General features: G+C 39.6%; 1 protein-coding gene across 2 annotated transcripts in view; it reads left to right on the top strand.

The window, feature by feature from the left end:
* The window catches only part of LANCL3 (LanC like family member 3), a 111,343-nt gene that overhangs the window by 60,365 nt on the left and 38,304 nt on the right, over window positions 1-12,674 (top strand). The gene's annotated exons all lie outside the window — the stretch shown is intronic.

Raw genomic sequence — 12,674 nt, 5'->3', positions numbered from 1 at the left:
CCTCTTCATTTTCTGCCAAATAGTCCCTCTTCCTTCAAGTCTTAGCCAAGGGGAGACCTCTGGGGCTCATATAAGAAGAAATAAAATAGGGAAGCCTCCAGAAAGGCAGATAAACAAATCCTCAGGTGACACAGCTTGGCTTCCTTCTCTTTCTCTGTAGCCCTCCTAGTCTGACATTCCTAACGTGCTGATCATTATTGACTAATTGGGACTTTTACTCTCATAAAAGTCAGCTAACTTTTAGGGTAAAATACAGAGTGTGGGAATCTCAAGAGAAGGAAAGCCTAAGGCAAAAGAGCAGATGACACTTGGGGTCTTGGACACAGGAAGACAACTACAATCAACAGGGAACACACATAGATTTAGGTAACACTTGGATCTTGGAGGATGAAACCTAAAGAAGAAAAGGAGGCAGATGTTTAGGCCTGTGAGGGAGTCAGTGAATTTCATCTACCCAGTTCCCATTAGGTCTGGGGAAATTAGGACCAGCTCTACAGTCTATGTGGTTATACAGAAGCTGGGGCAAGTTGCAGAGAAATTCCAGAGATTTTTAAGCCCAGTATAGCCTGGATTTTGGATACCACTCCAGCATAAACTCCACCCTACCTATGCAGTTCTTAATTTCTGGCCCCACTTCCAGAACCAGAAATCCCAGCATTGCTTCCCAATGCCCCAGAGAACTTGCAAATGAGACCAAGACTGTAGGATTAACTGTGAGACCATGGCCAAGACTGAGGGGTTCAGTTATATTCCTTAATATCTCCAGACCAGTAATAACAGCTATTGGAAACTGATGAAGTCTTGTTTCCTGAACAGTCATCTGGATGCTTGGTTATTCTTTGGCATTGAACCCCACATGCCTGACTTAAAGGAGGGTCCTTGCCAAAGTTGAGAGGCCCTTGCCATGGCACGCATTCTTCTAGGACATGCCTGGAATGACTCAAAGGATTGGGAAAATGGCAGCAGACTCTTAGCTCACAATTTCTCAACACCGATTCCCCATAGATCACAGCCTAGTTTCCATCACACCAATAGCTCCCTCGTCTCATTTAAATCCAAATTAAGAAAATCTTAATGTAACATTTTATCCTTTCCAGATTGGACCAAGCTGACTTTGGGTAGCTCGGGAACAAGCTCCTTGCCCTTTTTCCTCCATTTTACTCCTCAGGCAGTCTGCAGCACTGGCGGATGGTGAAGTATTTGTGTAGCCCTGCCCCTCTTGTCTAATTACCCATAGTTTAAGGTCATGCACTGTGTCTTTATTCGTTTTTCAGACTCTACTCCGAGCTTGACACAGCATTTGTAGAACACCCAGATGTTATTGCCTGACAAGTAAATTCAAGATGCTTGCTTGATTCTGGGGGAGATCAATTATGTATGCTTTCTCTAGCTGTAGGCATGAAGTTCCAGAAAAACCTTGTGCTAAACGAAATCCTGGTTGAAGGTCATCTTTATGTTGGAAGTAAATGTGGTGTATCAATGGCAACCCATTCAATTATTTTCACATTCACTGAAAGAAAACATTAAAAGTGGCATTCTAAATAAAAACAATGGCAATAACACATTTTATCACCTTAAAAATACTTCATTTTTTTTCCCTGTTTTCCATTTTCTTCAGCTCACTTGAGAAGTGTCTTTCTTCCCTCCAGTTTCAATAAAATGATTTGTTTTGCTTGCTTACAGAAAATATTCATTTGTTAAAAGACTCTTTTGGACTACATCTGGTCCTATGACCAGAATTTCAGTCTTTTTGATTTTTATAACTTGAAATTGTTGACCTTGAACTCCAAGTGATCCACCTTTGTGAACCATTGTACCCCAGGGATGTAAAGGCACTTGGAAGCTTGAAATTGAAAATGCTATGCTGGTATAGATCCAACTCAGCTCCTGCCCCTACTCGTCTTAACTGGTGGTATTCCCTCAGCCCCCTCCTCCACCCCCATCCCCATAGCTCAACCCAAAGCACCTACTGTCAGCTTCCCTCACACTTGTTTCTCTGGCCCCTGGGGATAATTTACAATTTTGAGGCCTAGGCTGATCTCATCTCCCTTTGTCTTTCCCAAGAAGTTGCCAGAGCCTCTGCTCCTCTTTACCATCTGTTTTACATGCTAATTAATTCTCAGATTCCTTTTTATTCTAAGAGGCCCTGACTCCAGGATTGACCCTCACACTTGGAATTTCCTAATATCACACTTCTTAGAGTAGTGAAAAGATGTGAGAATAGGTATGTGAGAGGAACTCAAGTTAGAGAGAAACTTGTGTACTCGTAAAGGAAAGTATCTAATGTTTCATGTCAGTACTTTAACTCATTTTATAACCTACAAGGTCTCATTTTATAGACCTTGTGCAGATCCTTGCATCATTTCCTTTCTCTGGAATGAATAAGGGGTTCCCTGTTGCTTCCCTGGCATTTCCCAGAGAGTTGTGATATTATTGGAGGTTGTACAAAAAAGACACTTTTGTCAAATATTTTCTTTTGTAAGCTCTAGCCCACTCTTGGAGATGCATACTACACCAAGAAATACTACATTGTGTATGGGGGGGAGGAGGAAACCTTTTTAACATAGCATTTCTCAAATATTTAACCACAAGGACCAGGACCCTCACTTCCTGCTGCCCCCCTGCCCCCCAACGGGTTATCTGTTATCTGTTTGGACAGAATTTTGTAAACACATGGGTAATACATGAATTGCACACTTCCTGTGGCTTGCAAGCCTGCTGCAAACTGAATTGAGCGATTTTTTTCAAACAGAACGTGCTCTCTCCTTCACAACATGATGCACTGCTGCTGGTGTCCACTTTCTCAGTTTTCTGGTGGTTCACCTCCAAGTCTTTGCGCATGCCATTTTATCAACCTGAGTACTCTTACCTTTAGGCGGGGCTTGTGTTTCAGATCCAGTGTGAAGCCTTTTCCAGCTTCTCCTTTCTCTAAGTGCCAATACTCTTTGTCTACAGTACAGCACCAATTAAGACCTAATTCTGCCCCCAAAACAAAACTGTACATTCCCATAAGGCATGACCATATCACATCTAACTGCATTAGTTTTTTTACTTCCTTCTGAGGATATAAGAAATGCATTAAACACTTCTTCAATGATCAATGGATAACAGGATGTTCATTTGATGACAGAAGAGGCACCTTTTGATAAGCAGGGTTTTTTGGGGGGGTTTTTTGCATTCAGTGTTGTTTCTTTAACCAGATATAGTTCAAATTTTCCCTGAGAATGTAGCTACTCTGCATTTACCCCTTGAAAACCTAATACACTTATTTCTACTTTAAGGAGAAAATGAATGTTATGGGCCTTTTTTTTTCTAATTTAACAGAAGTGATTGCTTTGATATTTCATAATGGCTCAGTGCCTCAGAAACATTTTAATTCTTCTGGGCCAGTCATACCATAGGTTTAACTGCAGGGTCTTGTCCCTCCAGCTCTCTGCAGTGGAAGATGAGCTATGAAGATAATGCAGGCATTACCTTTACTGTGTCCTCAGAGTTATGTAAATAACCCTACCCCCCTTCCTGACTGAAAAACTGTCATTCGTTTCCTTTTCAGGTCATTCTCTGTCTACTGAATGAAATTCAATAGTCCTTGAAAATTCAGCCTTCCACAGTCTAATCACTAGATCATTGTTTGGAAAAAAAGTTATCCTTTTAAATGCATTGATTTTTCTAGAATAATGGGAAGGCTATTAAGTTTTGTTTTATTTATTTATTTTTGTTTTCCTATATACTTTGAGGGGCTGTTATTATTTATTATATTTATTTTTATTAACTAGGTTTTCATTTTTAAAAATACTGCATATACTTGGTACACACATATATACACACACCCAAAGTGTACAAAGGGTGTATAAAATCAGAGCTAAGTCTTCCTCTCACCTCAGACTCAGAGTCTCCTTTATCTCTGTAGATAAACAATTTTGTGTGTTTCTTGTGAATCTTCCCAGGAACATGCTAAACATATCCATGCACATGCATGTGTAAGTGAAACATGCAACAAACACTGTTAGGCACTGTATTTTTTAATCTGACCATATATGTTAGGGAGCTTCCATATCAACAACCATTCATGGCTGGATAATATTTCATTGTATAGGTGGTACCACAGTTTATTTATCTAGTACCTGTTAGCAGGCATTTTGGTTGGTTTTAGTCCTTTTGTAACAGGGTTCAGCCAAGGGGGAGGGGCCCAAACAGGGATTTGTAATGAGGTCCAGGTAATATTAGAAAAAATATATATATAGGATGTCCCCCACAAGTCTGAGCTGGGGGATGGGACGCAAGGAGCAGGGCCATTGAGAGTTGTTTTGAATAGCAACAGTTTTGCAGATAACCTCTAGAACGGTCGTTTAACATATCTATAACCTTTAACTGGTTTCATAGATACGTTAAACAGCTGTGGCCATGCTTTGAGCCAGGGGAATGGGAGTGACTTCAACCCATGATGTAACTGGGAGGCAACTACCCCTGGTTAAAGAGCCTGAGTAAGAGCTTGGAGATGATTGGCTCCACATCAGGGGGCCATGCCTGCCTGGACTTACTATGGCAGCCCAGTAAAGCTAGAAGAATATGGGAATGAGCTGTGGCCCATTGTGGGAGGAATTGGAATTGGTGCAGCTGAGGAAGATTGGCACTGGGATTTAAACCCAGGCGTGGCAGCCACGCAGTGTCTTTTTGGGACCACGCGGCTTGGGCAGAGAAGAGCCACGGACTTCTATTTCTTTTTCTGAGATACGGTACCCTGGACTGGGCAGAGGGGAAGGAAGGACTGTGCGTCTGTGGCTATTCTAAAGGACTTTGGGATCTCAATGAAGACATTAAGTCATTACTCTTCAATTTGTATAACTCTTTAAATAAATAATCCCTTTCCTTTTCACCAATCTCTAGCACTGAGAGACATCTTTCCCTGGCAGCGGGTAAGGCGAACCTAGTACGGGATGGAGGACCCCCAGAGCACAAGGGTGTGTGCATTCAGTAATAGTATATTGTTCACCACCACCCCTGGGTCTGTTCTGTAACTTTGCCATTGTATATAATGCTGCAATGCACTACACATACTTCTCTGTACACATGGGCAGAAATATTTGTTGGAATTGCTAAGGCAATTTTTGATCCATATTGCCAAAGTGCCTTCTAGAGAGGTAGCACCTATTTACCTTCGCCCTCAATAGTGCATGAATGCCTGTCTCCCGTCAGTTGCCTGTTCTATAAATTTTACTTACCCATTTATGCCCTTCCACTAAATTAAAAATGGTATCTCATTTTAATTTGCATTTTTCTAATTATAAATGAAAATCATCTTTGCATAAGTTTCAAATGCTTTCCATATCATTATATGCAAATTCCTTGTTCATATACTTTTCCACTTTTTCTTTGAATTGCCGCTTTTCTCTGATTCATTTATAAAATTTAAAATATTAATATCTTGTCTTTCCTAGAATTCTATTCTACTATAAGGTATGAAACTCTCAGTAAAATCTGGGCAAAATAGACTTGAATATTTATATTTGTAACATTTTTGCAATGACCTCTTATTTTCTTGTCAATACCTCAAACTGTAACAGGTTTCTTATGCTCTAACTTAAACCTTTTTAAGGGGTGGGGAGTGCAGTACCCCGCCCCAGTGCAGGGGAGAGTGGGGAAGGGACTTACTCCTCCCATGTTCTTCTTCTTGTCCTGCAGCTTTAAAACACTTGTAATCTGTTGCCATTTCTTTTCATATTCTAAATAAATATTCAATTTAAAAATAAAATAAAAATAAAATATTAATACATCTGTCATGTATTTTGTCAACATACACAAAATCATTTCTATGTGTTTTCTTTTGCAACTTTTATTATTTTTTTAATGTTTAATTATTTTATCCATCTGGAAATTATTATACTAAATGATCGTAAAACAATACCATTTAAATCAGTTATAAGTTCCATGAAAACAGAGGCCTCTGAATGGAGGAAAACCCACAGTATTGTATACCAGTCAAACTGAGAGCACTGGGGAGAGGTGAACATCCTAGAAGATTTTTTGGAGTGCTCTTTGACTATGGTTTGACTGTACGAAGTGCAGACACCCATGGGTGGTTACAATTGAAACTCACCTCTACCATTAGTTTGGAATGTGGAATTGATAGCCAGGTACAGCTCGGTGAACTTCAAAATACTCTTATTTTTTAATTAATTAATTTTAATCCTCACCCAAGGATATATTCATTGATTTTAGAGAGAGAGGAAGGAAGAGAGAGAGGGAAATATCAATGTGAGAGAGAAACATTGATCAGTTGCCTCCTGTATGCACCCTGACTAGGGATCGAACCCATAACCCTTTGGTGTATGGGATGATGTTCCAACCAACTGAGCCACCTGGCCAGAGCAAAATACTCTGATTTTAAAATCCATAAAAAGCATCCCTAAACCTCAGTGACTTACAACAATTTTTACTTTTCCTTACTCATGGGGCAGGTCTGTGTGGGTTCAGGTTGGCCCCATGTACGTCTTCATTCTCCCTGGGCCATCAGTTACCTGGAGGATGCTTTTCTCATGGCAAGTGCAGAAGTAGAAAAGGACAAGTCAATTCATGCCATCATATTGAGCTCATCAAGGTCAAGTTGAAGGGACTTCCATGTAGCTTCTGCTTACCTATCACAGAACACAACATTGGGTACTGGTAAAGTTAGTGGACTTTGGAGCCTGACAACAATGGAATGGCAGACACTGTTGAGTGCCTACTCAAAAATCATTCCTTTCCCCTTCCTTCCATGATGGTAGCCCCTAGTCCTCACAATAGAAGTTCATGATTCCAGATACTTCTCCAGCATCTGTTGCAGCTGTAAGTAGCTGTGTTACACAGTTCTGGCCAATGAGACAGGAGAAGTCTTCTCTTTGCCCCTGGGAAATTATTTTCCTACTCAAACAAGCCACTTAATTTTTCAACTCCTCAATGTTCTCATTGCAAATTGGAGCTAGATGTAATTTACAGAGTTCTTGTATTAGTCAAACTTACTTTCTCACAAATAATCCTAAATCCAGTGGTTTACAATAACATATTTTTCTTGCTAATGGTCTGCAGGTCATCTAGGGTAGGAGTGGCTCTGCTTTAGGCTGTGGGTAAGGTTCAGCCCAACTCAATGTGTTTCAGGACAAGGCAAACTATGCAAGTATATTTAAAGCTTTTTATCACCAACATGCCTATGACCAAAGCAGCTTACATGGCCAAGGCCATCAAGAGAAAAGGGAAATAATCCTCCATCCACAATGGAAGGTACTATAGTTACACGGCAAAGGTGTAGATGTGTAATTTTATTATAGTAGAATGAAGCTTAAAACAGTAGCCCAACCTCTCATACTTTCTAGTTGTGTGAACAGAAACAAATCACTAGCTTTTTAGAACTTTATTTTCCTTTCCTTTAAGATGGCACTGGGCTCTTTTCTCTGGATTGGTGTGAAGATTAAACATAAACCATGCACCATAGAAGGCCTTTAACAAAAGTTAGCCCCCTGTCCCAACCACCAAACTCTGAGTTTACTAAATGAGTTTCTCCCAGAAGTCAGGTCTATCATCCTTATTCTATGAGGATGATAGTGGATGAGAACTCACCAAGATAAAGGCTCCCTATGGAAGGAGACAAAACGTTTATTCACTAAGCAAGCCTAAAACCATTATTTCAAGGTCATTATCATGCTTCAATAAACTGTAACTTTTTTTCCTCTTTTATTTATTTATTTATTTATTTATTTATTTATTTATTTTTGGCAAATGACCCTTAATTCACTCTGAGAAGATCATTGGAACACAGGTATTTTAGGGTTGATTTTGGCTGTTTCATAGACTCCCTCTGCTGGAGTAAAATGGCATCTTTTTTCTCAAGACTTGAAGATCCTTTCCCTTTAAATGAAAACAAATGTGATAAACAATTTGCTGCATTGCTAGCCTGGCTTTTCATGTAGTGTTTCTGCACTATATGTCCTAAATCTATGCAGTCATGTCCTAAATTTACCTGCCACAGACCTGTAACAACTGCCTTTTCAAAGCAGAGCCTTAAAAGCACACTGATTTTAAAGAATTTGCCAGAAATGTGAATTGTTAATAATAAGCAGATTCTTGTTTCCTGTGTATAATGCCCTTTTTACTTCAATCCTAACCTTCCCAGTTTTAGAACATCTGGGGATATTATGGGAAAGCTGGGATGAGCCTTTTACAGGTGTTTGCTGAAAGGAAATTTAGCCTGAATCACCAGGTTTGTTATATAGATAGGGTATCATTTTCTATGGAAAAAATTGAGGATCAATGCAAAGCCAACACTTTCCCTGCCAGGGGAGTCACCTTTTCTCAGGACACACAGGTGTTCAGGGCTATCAACAAAAGATATTATGTGAATTTATTTTTTATAAAGCCATAACCCATTGCTTAATGTTTACAGAGTTTCATTTTATTTCTGGCTTGGTGGTATGCCAAGTATGTCTCCTTCTCCTTTCTCACTTTACTTCTTTTTGGAGTCACTTTTTGGGCTTAAATGACTTAGTATGTAGTGAATTCTGAATTGACTGAGTAAAAGAAGCTTCTATGTGATGGTACAGAATAAAGGGGAATCTTGCAGTAATGGCGACTTCAATGTATGTGAGGTAGTGGGTAGCATCTCCATATTCTGCCACAGCCCCAAACAGTGTTTTCCTCCAGCTTTGACTCAAAGTATAGTCTGAACACGCACCACCAGCATCACCTGTGGACTTGTTAGAACTTCAAAGTCTCAGACCTCACCTCAGACCTACAGAATCTGACTCTGCACATTTACAAAATCTCCAGGGAATTCATATGCACATTAAAATTTGAGAAGTCCTGGTCTGGAGGAAAGGGAGATCTCACAGTAATGCCACCCCTGAGGTATGTGAGATAGTTCTGGCACCTCTGAATCTGCCACAACCAGGAACACCTTATTCCTCCACACCACCGAAGTCTGTGACTAAAACCCATGGGCCCAGGGCCAGCTCCACCCACTCGCTTTATAACGCTGGGCGGTGACCCCACAACCCCTGCCCTGCTATCAGTGCTTACTGGCCTTGTTGACTGGAGCTTGCTGACATTGACCCCATGGACTCTGACTTCCTGGGCCTGTCTACCTCCTGCCTGACTTAGCTGACTTCCATAGTATATTTAGTATCTGGTCTTCTTTGACCAAGAGTCCTAAATTCTGGTTCTTCCCAGCTTGAATGTAGTCAGACTAAGTGATGACACACCTTCCCGTTGAGGCCATATTAAAAGGGCCTGTGGGTCTTCAGCAATGAAAGCTTTAAATTAGTCATAACTTTTAAAATCTCAGATGATAGAAATTCAGCTTGAAGTAACTTACTTTTAAAAGGGGGGCACCAATCTGGACCATATATCATGACATCATTTATGGGATATTTCTGCCCCTAGTGCATAACGTGAATCAATTTGATCACGAGAAACATTAGACACATCCAAATTGAGGGATATCCTGTGAAATAAATTGCCCATACTCTTCAGAAATGTCAAAGTCAAGAAAGACAAAGAAAGGCTGAGGATCTATTCCAGATTAATGTTAATGGAATCTATAGAACATGACAACTAAGTGCAATGTGTGATTCTGGATTGGATCCTGTAACAGAATATATATATATATTCATTCTATATTTAAGGGACATTATTGGGATTATTGGAAAAATTTAAATATGGACTGTAGATTAGATAATAGTACAATACAATATGATGTTAAATTTCCTAATTTTTGACTATTGTACTGTAGTTAGGTAAGAGAATGTCTTTGTTTATAGGAAGTATAAGCTGAAGTATTTTTGAGTAAAGGGGCACTATGTCTGCAACTTACTCTAAAATGCTCCCTCCAAAAATAAAGAATGAGAAAGCAAATGTGACAAAATATTAACAAAAGGTGATTATGGTCAGTGGTATATGGGAGATGTTATACTATTGGAATTCTATACTAAAAATTCACAAAAATAAAAATAAAGGGGGTTTTATTAACAGAATACCGGAGAACCTCAAAGAATTAAAGGAAGAGGTGTAAAACTCAGGACAGCATGGGGACTTTGGGAACTGGAAGTGAAGACTTGATGCCACCACAGCAAACTATGACCTGAATAAACATTTTTTAAAGATTTTATTTATTTATTTTTAGAGAGAGGGGAGGGGAGGGAGAAAGAGAGGGAGAGAAACATCAGTGTGTGGTTGCCTCTCACGTGGCCCCCACTGGGGACCTGGCCCGCAACTCAGACATGTGCCATGACTGGGAATCGAACTGACGACCCTTCGGTTCATAGCCCGTGCTCAATCCACTGAGCTACCCCAGCCAGGGCATGAATAAACATTTTTAACACAGTAACAGAAACTTGGAAGTTTAGAGCAAGAAAAAGGCTTTTAAGGTCCTTAAGTGTCTACATTTCAAGGATGAGAATGCTGAGATTCAAACAGCAAAAGTGATTTGTTCAAGGACTCACAGATAACAGTTTCCAACCACAGACATTTAGAACTCTTTTTCAAATTGGTTTATAAGTAGATCCCAAAGTTTGCTCTTTTCCTTTCACTTTTAAGTTAGAATATGAGTTGCAGTAAGAACAGCTTAACATAAGTCATAAGCATGCTGTAACATGAATATGTTGTATGAACAAATATCTACAAAAGATCCATCCCCCATATGATTAACAACATAATTCCCTCCAATTTTCCCATTAAATGTGTGTATGGTAACTAAAATATTTCAACATAAAAAGCAACTGTAATTGTCTTATAGCATCATTTTATTCATACATGAAAATTAGCTAGAAGATTTGATTTTCTCCACTTATCATGTGGATGGGTACAGCCTGTCCTTTTCCACAGCATTTTTCTCGTGTCATAGAATATATTGTCTCTCAGTTGAAAAATAGCAGTAATCTAGCCTCTATTATTTAAAATGTCCTTTGTGATTTGGAGAGACTGTGATTACAGTCCATTGAGACAGCATAACATCAGGAATGTAGGGATGCTTAGAAGCTATCTAGTCTCGCCGATTTCTTTTAAAGCTGAAGACTGCCTGTAGTTAGTTACTTACTCTCCCTTCATCTCCTGCATCTGTTTCACACAAAGGAATGGGATAGTACCTGTGCATGTTGAAATAATTATCTTTGAGATCACTTATGAAATAGCAGTATATTTAGAGAAAGCAGAGCTACTTTAATCATGCTTTCTTTAACCCTGTATTATGTTTTGGTATACAAAAGGAATAGATAAACAGAACAATGTGGCGATAGCCAGAGGGAAGGGGGAGTGGGTGGAGGTGGAGTTGGGCAAAGGTGAGGGAAAATGGGGACAGAAAGAGAGTTCGATGCAATGTGCAGATGATATTTTCTTAAGTTGTACGATTGAAACCTGTGTGGTTTTGTGAACCAATGTCACCTCAATAAATTCAATAAAAAAGAAAAGAAAAGGCATCTGTGTAGTGGTTGGATAGTTAGACTGGGAGCTGATAAACCTGCCTTGACCTCCATGACAGCTATTGAAATAGAATGCAAATCCTAGCCAAATGATCCTCGGTGATGGAGTGCAAAATTGAATATATAGTGGCTTAGTGTGTGGTGAAAAGCAATGAATTAAAAAAAAAATTAAGTGTGCTTTCCATCACCTGTGTTCAGATGCAATCATGAATGGCTAACAAATTTTTCAGAGAATATGGATTTCTCTAGTTCGGTCTGGTGACAGACACCATCTATTGTCTACCAGACATTCATTTTCCATGCTGTCCTTACTAATGGAACCCTAATCTTGTTTGACATAGCAATGTTCTTAGATAATTACTTGATTTTTCAACCTTTCTGTCACAGGGGCTATGTCAAATAGCACTAACTAATGATACATCAGTGTTTGCTGTGTAAGTCTGATGGGGAGCTCCGGGAAACCTTTTGCTTTCTTGATAAAAAAAAAAAAATAGATGTGATTGGTGCTGCCATTCCCCTTTTCTTCCTGCCTTGGATATAGACATGGTGTCTGGAGTTACCACAGCCATTTTGTATCTATGCACCAACATGAGGGAAGGAAGAGAGAATTGTGACATCCTGGCTCTGACATCACAAACCATTAAGCAATATCAGCAGTTGGCTGCTTTCTAACTTTTTGTTATATGAAAAAAATAACATTTTATTTGGTTAAGCCACTGGAAGTCAGATTTTGTAATAATTAACTTAAAAACATTCCTGATACAAGTGTAGTAGACTCTGCTGTGGAAGTTGGCCTAGCTCAAAATAACCCCAGTTCTCTGTGACACGCTGTCCCCATTTCTCTCTCGATGGATCTTTGCACCCATGTTCATGCAGTTGGACTAAACACACCTGACTGAGGATGAGCCAATCAGATTCTCTCTCAGGAATTTGAAATTGTGCTTTAGTGGTTCTAGCTCATCCTGCAGTGTGTCAAAATGGAAATAGATAATAAAATGTGGAAATTGTTGTATGTGAATGTGTGATGGGAGGACATTCTTCAGCCATAGAGAACTAGACATAATAGGTCTGTAGACAGTGAAAGTGAGAGGCAGAGACCAGTGTCATTGAGAGAGAACACTGCCTGGGTCCTAACAACTTTCCGGGTCCAAGTACTAGCCACTTTTCTGGCCTGGCAGTCCTCAGATTCCAGTATTACCCCAGTTTTCTTCCCAAGAACCAGGCAGCCCT

The sequence above is a fragment of the Desmodus rotundus genome, chromosome X (assembly GCF_022682495.2).
Source record: "Desmodus rotundus isolate HL8 chromosome X, HLdesRot8A.1, whole genome shotgun sequence".
Taxonomy (NCBI): Eukaryota; Metazoa; Chordata; class Mammalia; order Chiroptera; family Phyllostomidae; genus Desmodus; species Desmodus rotundus.
This window is presented reverse-complemented; position numbering and strand designations above follow the sequence as displayed.